Here is a 6,583-nt window from a genome sequence, read left to right as displayed (position 1 = left end):
AAAAATCACATTCACATTTATGTAAATTGAAAGCTTTCATGATACAAATTGATTATAATTGTAACTTTAAATCAACCTGTTTATTCTTACAACAACAACATACTGTGTCGGTAGTCTTGAATTGTGTTGACATATCACCAGTTGTAGATGAAGTAAGACACATAAATAGTTCAGTTTTGTCAATATGAATTGTAACAAGAATGGAAAGAAGATAAAAACAGAGTGCAAGAATGCTAAAAACTCTAAAACAGCCCAGAACATCAGCGTTGCTCTGCCACCATCCTCCACATGCACCGGTACATCTTTAGGTCTGTGTTTCAAGTTGCTGTTTGGAAAAGCAGCAGTAAATGTCAGCCAGAGAAACAGCAAAGTTACAGATAAGGATCTTAATTGCTGGTGTAAAGGAAAACACTTTTTAATGAGAGTATGTAGACCCTCACAGGCAATTAAAATGTGTATAGTTTTTCCCAGCGCAGAAAAGAGGTAAAACACCATCATGAAGCAGTTTGATGGATGGTGCACTGCAGCTGATGGTGAAAAGCAGCGCATCGTCAGTGTAACAAGCATAACTACTGTGAAGTTGTAGTTATGAGGAGGACTTTTTATTCTTCTTCTGTAGATCACAAGCACTACTACTGCAGCTGCCAGAACAAATCGTCCAACACATTTGCTGGAGGCTGGTGCATCCATTATTTCCTCTGTGCAAACAAGGAATTTGATGATTTCTGTTAGAAAAAAAAAAATATAAACTAAAAAAAAAAAAACTGGATGATTTGGAACTAGCTTTCTTGTAATACATGGCACAATGTTTGATTTTACCTGCTTGTGTAAGAAGCATTTCTTTTAAATGGGATGATGATGAGTAGCACTTTGACATCTGCTGAAGAAATATACAAACGTCAAGTCCTGCAAAGTCTTCACAGAGTTATGCAAACACATATATGACACAACTTCTGCAAAATCACCATTAGTAATAGTGTAAAACATGTTTTACATTCTGAAGGCCTGATATACACACCTCAACACAGCAGGTTAAAAGAAAAGCTCTCTTTGATGCTTTGAAGGTCCCAGAGCTTAATTGGCTGTCAGAACATATGAAGGTAAAGCAGTCTGGAAATCCATGTCTATGAACTTTGCACACAGAATTTTGCAGGATTTTGACTTCAGAGTCCCATGCCTTAAATATTATAAAATGATTCACTGTTTTCCAATGATGCATAAACATGTTATGGGTGCAGTGAGTCACTGATCTCGTTCTAATAGATGCAGGCAATACGTTTATGTAATGTAACTGTGTGCTGTGATTAGCATGTTTATTCTGAGGAGAGTTACAAAAATCGAATGATGAAGGCATTTCTAAATACATTCACAGTAAAGAATGTACCGATAGAATTAAAAGAAAATGAAAAGGATTTTAAATTGTTTAACAGTGACTATTTTAACTTTTGCACTTACCTCCACATAACGTGAAAACCACGTGGTTTTAGACATGAGACACACCCAAAACCTCAAAACTTCAAATTTGCACGTGCGCCCTTTTCTCTCCGCGGTGTGCTCAGCTCTTTGTATTAGATTCAAACATGGATAAAAGAGCATTAAGTCCAAATAAATTGTAGAGAATTGATGATCATCTATGGTGAATGTCTCATGTGTCAGGATCTTCTCATAAGTGACATTCATGTCAGATAATCTATAATTACAAACACCATTTAATAACAATCATGTATTTATCACATTATCACACTGCTGTCATTTCTTATGTGTTCATCAGGGCTTAGCAAACATAAACAGGCACATGAAAGATGTATAAATGCAAATCAGGGTCAACATTTTCAAATGCAACACTAAAGTGGAAGTATCATTACATTGTAGAGTCAATGTGTGTACAAAACAGCATCATAATTGAGCAAATCGACTTTTTGTCTGGAATTATTTTCATTTCATTTACCCTTTATTCATACTGAGGACAATATGTAAAATCGTGTTGACTCTAGAGTTTCCTCAAGAGAACGTTCTTAGAAAAATCTCTTAATAGGGTGTTTGCATCCATTTAATTCAAGCTTTTCCCCTGCCAAGGAATTATTGTGTTGATTGTGTGAAAAAGCGACAACATAATATTCAAGTCAACAACTTAACAGAGCATGGTCAAAATCAAACACGTTAAGCGAATGGAAAACTGTGAAAACAGCAAAAAACATCTTAGTCTCATAGGAAGTTACTTACCTCCCAAATGTCAATGTTTGTTTGGTTTTGTCACATTTGTCACCATTAGAGTTTAAACATAAATCATTTATGGGCTGGTTTTCTTCATAAAGCTCATTCTGTAAGAATCTAGCTCCATTATCCTGATAAAACCAAGAGCCAGATGGCATGATCCATGTGAACAGAGTTAAGGAGAGAAATGTGACCGCTGTCATTGCAGAGCTTTGCCTTTGGCGGTTGCCGTTCTTGGAAATACACTTTTATAGGTTTCTACCTGCGTCCATGGAGGAGGAGGTGCATTTATGAATTGCCATCATTGGTCATCATCTTTGTTCTTTTAGATTGGGGAAAAAAAAAAAAAAATAGTTCTGAATTTTAACTGAATTTGATGTGTGTGTTCGATTTGAAAAAAGAAAAGGAAAAAAGCTAATTTTATATTGTTATCACAATAACATTGATATAGAAAATGAAATGCCGATTGTGTCAGTAATGCAGACAATCCTTGTCAAAATATTAAACCAACAGTTATTATTTATGTGACACAATCACTGAATAAATTGCTGACACGCTCATATCGAATGAAAAAAAAAATAATAATCTGACATTTTAGATTTAGGCTCTGTTCACACCACATGTGATATATTTAAAAAAACTAGCCTTGTGGCTGCATTTGTCCTTTGTACTTGTCCACACAACTTTTGGTGAGATATATTATTTTTTAAATATGGACTAAAAAATTGAGATTTATTTGTTTATGTTTTTTTTTAAGTCCATTTCTGTTGCATTCATGTGGTCTCAAAAATTGTTTGGTACAGTAGTTCCATGATATCATGATTCACATTTGAACTTGCACACAATAACACTGTGTCCCTGAGAATGGGATTTTTTTATTTATTCTTGTATTCCCTGCATCTTTCTCTTTTAAATTATACTGATATCATTCAATTTGATCTATGCTGAAATGAAATAGGGAATTTTAAATTATATGAACAATTCTAATAATGTTCCTTCTCTGTATTTTGATACATCATTATTGATGTTTTTTTAAACCACTTAGAGGTGCTGTGTGGACATTAACCATTTTGTTTGAGTAGTGTGGATGGATTAAATACAAAGTAGAATATTAAGCTAATATTCTGTTTAGTGTGACAGCCTTAGATATTGTATTTTCCTGCGTATAAGTTGCAGTTTTTTGCATAATTTACATGCCCTGCAACATAAAGACCCAAGTGACATATGTATGGATTTTTTTTCCATATTTATAAAACAATTTTTGGCTGAGATAATGCATTCAATGTCTGAAAAAAAATTGAGCAGTACCACTTTCAGACACTTGATGGCAGCTAAGCAGTAGTAGCAGTATGGCATGCTGTTGTATCATGTAATAGGTAAATGTGGCTAAAATGACAAATTCAAAAAAGTTCAAGACAAAAACAACTGGACTTTATTTATTATACTTTACTTTATACATTATTGTTTTTGTCTTGACAATCTTTGAATTTACAATGTCCTGGATGACTGAGAATCTTCACCAGCTATTAATGACTCAATTGGTCTGGCTTAGTCTCCCCACCTTCATTCTTCTCACTGCTTGGAACCATCAAAACAGTTGCACCGCCCTGGCGAAATGCAGCTAATTTGACCATTCAAGTGCATTTATTAAGCAAATGATAGACTGAGACACACCTTTGCTATAATTTCATATAATTGTTTAAGTGCTTTTATTGTAAATTTTTGGAGAAACAAGCTGCGTTCCTCCCTCCTCCTTTTTCCTCCCTCTGCACGTTCACAGAGCACCGATGTAGCAAATCTATTTTTGAAATTCAGCTAATTTCACCATTAAAGTGCATTTTTTTAAGGAATAGTACAACTGACACACCTTTGCTATAATTTTGATATAATTTTGAGCAAAAAAATAATTGTTTTTAGGTGACAGCATTGTAAGAGGGGGACAGTTGAACATGGAGGCCTCCAGAGGACCTGACTTAACTTTTTTTTTATTTCTACCTGGATTATTGAGCATGCATCAGGATGTACTGTATATATGTCTGTTGTTCGGTTTTATGCTATTAATAAAGTAAAAAAAAAAAAAAAAAAAAAAACCTTCCTGTATGGTTAAATGTAATTCTGTTTTTTTCAAATGTCATTTCGCTTTTTTCAAATGTAGTTCCGTTTTTCTAATGTTATTCGGGCCACTTCCGCTTTGGCCACTTATGTTTTGGCCACTTCTGCTTTGGCCACTTCCACTTTGGCCACTTCCGCTTTGGTTTAATGTAATTCTGTTTTTATCTAACGTGATACCATTATTTCAAATGTAATTCTGTTTTTTATAATGTGATTCCATTTTTTTCTAATGTGATTCAAACCACTTCTGTTTTAGCCACTTCTGTTTTAGCCACTTCTGCTTTGGCCACTTCCACTTTGGCCACTTCCGCTTTGGCTTAATGTAATTCCGTTTTTTCAAATGTAATACAGTTTTTTCAAATGTTGTTCATTTACACCTTAGGGCCACCATAAACCACTGAGCATAGAGCTACTTCAGCCCACATGTGAGGAGCGGGGACGGTTAAGGGCCTTGCTCAAGGGTTCAGAGGGGGCAAATGAGGGTTGAAGCAGTTGTGCATGCTTCACCTTTCCCACCCAAATTTTGATGCAACAATACATGAGATACGCTCCTGTATCCTGGAATACCTTGCAAAATAATGTGAAGCTCTCGACCTTGACCTCTAAGGGACTTTAAACATCTGCTAAGTTCATGGCAAAAACCAATGCAGACATGTTCCTGTTTTTAGTATTTTACATTGCTTTATAATGTAGCTGGGGTTTTATTTTCTTCTGGGTTTTTTTATATAATTTTTTCGATTTACTTTTCTTTTTATATACGTTTATATGTTTGTCTACTTTTGTTTGTACCTCATCTGTGTTCTTTGTTAAAAACAGGTCTCTCTTTTAAACGAGTGCTCGTGACTCAATGCAACTAACCTGTATAAATAATGGTTGAATGCATTGAATGAATATGAACCATGACCTCCGTCACTCTTTGGCCTCTGCACCACTATCCTCCCTTTTAAACTGTAGAGTTTGCCTAACTGTAAGAAGGCTCCTGTAATGGATCTCAGCCATGCCTTTTTGCATTAAATTAGTATTTTCTTCCTGTCCATGCATGTATTTCCTCAGGTTACTTCAGTTCAAAAACATAAACAGATTATCTTGTGGTGAGCTAACATGCTCACAGATGTACTGCACCACACACTTTTTTTTACTGCATATGTAGACTATAGCAAAGATGTTTAAATCACAGCAAATAAATGTTTTCCTTAAAGCTCTGGTCAAACTGAAAGCTACAAAACTGAAGAAGCTCAGTAGGCCTTGATGACCATGTGTGGAGATATTGCATGTATTGAGCACTTACCATAACCAAAGAATCTAGATAATTTCTCATATTGTACACATTTATTGTCTCATTAAAGTATTTATGTGACATTTCCTGTATAATTTTCCAGAAACACCTTCTATCAAAATTTGTACCTTTTGAGACCTCATTATTATGGATCTTCTTGTTTTGTCAACATATTATTTCTGTCAAATTTTGTAATTTAATGATGTTGTTCACAGGCACACACCAGCTGAGCAAAGTCGGTCCAAAGTCAAATGGGAGAATAACAAGAGAAATAGAAACATCAAAACATTGTTTTAATTAATCATCGACCAATGGTTACATGTTGTGTCACAGTTTTTAATTAAGACACATCTTATTTTTCTGCTTGGAGTAACATGCCACCTGTTGTTCATGTTGTTTGTTCATGTTGTTGTGTACTTGAAGAAAGCAATGGGCTGCCTTGCTTCATCTCTAGAGTGCTTTTGTGGCTCTGCCGCAGCCGGTTCATCCCGCTGGAGTCGGTCTACTGGGTAATAAAGTCATGTGTGCAACAGATGGGGGCTTTCTATATTCAGGTGTTTGTTCATCTGTATGTGTGTGTGTGTGTGTGTGTGTGTGTGTGTGTGTGTGTGTGTGTGTACATAACCTTTTGTAACCTTTACTTTAAACTATATTATTGCATTTTTTTAGACCATGTAATGCAACAAAATCCAGTGGAAAAAAAGAATGACTGAAAATGCACATTTTTATTTGCTTTACTTTATTTTTATGTTTAAATGTGTATGTTATTTTTAGCTCAAGCATGCTTCACTGCTTTTTGTTTACATGTTGTGTATGTAATTTAATACTTTTTCTTCAATTTTATGCATCAGTCAGACAAAAGCTATGAGTAACAATTGTCTGACAATGTTCAGTCTGACATATTTGTAAATTGTACAAATAATAATCCATTATCCAACATTTTTAAGTCAGGTCATCTGGACAGTTTCTTTTTTTGTGCTG

This window comes from Nematolebias whitei, chromosome 6 (genome assembly GCF_014905685.2).
Source record: "Nematolebias whitei isolate Nwh7 chromosome 6, NemWhi1, whole genome shotgun sequence".
In the NCBI taxonomy this organism is placed as follows: domain Eukaryota; kingdom Metazoa; phylum Chordata; class Actinopteri; order Cyprinodontiformes; family Rivulidae; genus Nematolebias; species Nematolebias whitei.
The sequence above is the reverse complement of the archived record's forward strand: the minus strand, read 5'-3'. Positions refer to the sequence as shown.